Raw genomic sequence first — 1,918 nt, forward strand, 5'->3', positions numbered from 1 at the left:
TAAGGAGCCATCTATGTTACATTATGCTAATAATTTGGAAAACACCTAAATATTTAAACACTTGAAAACTGTAAAATTGATTATGTGGCTTTTACAGGATTAAATAATAGGCATTCATATATTTATATCTAGTTAATAACATGAGAAAAGCTCAAAAATCACTGATGGGAAACAAAGGCATATATAAAAACATGTATTTTATCCAGCGATAAATTACACAAACTGCACATTATTTTTTTCTAAAAGACTATGAGAAAATGTGCAAAAATGTCCATAAGTGCATATCTATGGATAGAGGCATTATTAGAGGAATTGTTTTAATGCCTTCCTGAATTTACGTAGTTTTTCTATATAATAGACGTATTTTTGCTATAATCAAAAAAGTGTCATTAAGAAACTCAAATTTATCAGTTTGTTCTCATCCCATGCCAAAAGGCAACCTTTTCTTGGTAACTGATGCTACATATATACTTAAGTCATACTTAAGCTGTATAAGAATTTAAACAGAAAAAGTAGGAGAGGAATAGTTGAATTTGGGTTGAAAAGGAAAAAATCCTTTGGTTTACAGACATGGTAAAAAGCCAGAGTAAGGCTTAAAACTGTCAACAGCAGAGAATGAGATAATGAAATCTTGGAAAGTAATGGAAATTTTGCAAAATTACCACTGGCATTACAGCATCAAACTATAAAGGCTGGGCCAATTTCAGATGTTTCTAATTTGCTCTATTGGGCATTTCTTTTCAATGGGAAATCAAGTTGGAATTTAAAATGGAAGTCAATGAGAAACTAGACTCATTTTATGCACTTCAACTCTAGAGCCGTTTTTTGTGACTCACATTAAGTCCATAAATATGTATTATTAACATTCTGTTAATACAATAGAACTTGTTATAGTAAAATTATTGAAGCTCAGATTTGCAAAACTGTTTCTATTATCCACCTTAAAAGCTACAGTGGGAAATAACTTCCCTTTTCATGTATTTTACATTAAAAGTGGAGAAGAATGCCATCCATCCAATGTTCAAGCTTCCTTGCTGTAAAGATAATGTTTTTGTTTTCCAATCACTGCCTCTCCAACTGGTAGGTAGTAGAAACAGAAAACACGCAAACTTGAAATTGACATGCTTTGCAGAATCTGAGATGGAATGTTTCTCTGCCTATCAGTTCAGGCAGAACATATAATTATTTTCACATCTCACAGGAGTAGTCCTTTCAGCGTTAGATTTTCTTAATGCTCCAAGTTGCCAATGACAGGGAGAAAAAGAAAAATAAGGAAAAAACACATTTGGGGACTGTCATTTGCAGCCAGTTCTTTGAAACTAATTTTGGAATGACTTTTAAATTCTGCAAAACATTTATCAGGCAATTCTCTTGATGTAGAAAACAGTTATTTCTCAGTTAAATTTGCCATAAAGTTTTTCCAATTCTTTGTCATCTTTTTGACAGGCTATTTTCAGGAAAGTCATCACTGCAGGGAAGGTAGAAGTGTGACTGCTGTTGTAGACAGACTTTTTTGTTAATGCATTCTTGTCCAACTCTTTATTGTGAGGTATTTAGGTATGGCCATTCCATAGGTAGTTATATGGATAGAAATGACATCATTATTGCAATCTTTAAGACTCAATTTGCAAACTGGAAAACGACAGCCATTTGGATCTCATGAAAACTCTTCCATCTTTCAGCAATACAGCCCATGATTTGATTCTGTAGATAATTCAATAGAAAATGTCTTGTTAAAAGGAGGCAGAGCAGTTAATAACATGGAATTGAAACTACACTAAGGTGTTAGGATATATAATGAAGCTTAGGTAAATTAAATGGAGCTCTAGTAAAACCATTGCCTGATCACATCTCTGACTCTAATCCATTCATCTAACACTTGGTGCAAATTAAAAACTTACAAAAAATTTTTACTGTA

This window comes from Cebus imitator, unplaced genomic scaffold, assembly GCF_001604975.1.
Source record: "Cebus imitator isolate Cc_AM_T3 unplaced genomic scaffold, Cebus_imitator-1.0 Scaffold164, whole genome shotgun sequence".
In the NCBI taxonomy this organism is placed as follows: Eukaryota; Metazoa; Chordata; class Mammalia; order Primates; family Cebidae; genus Cebus; species Cebus imitator.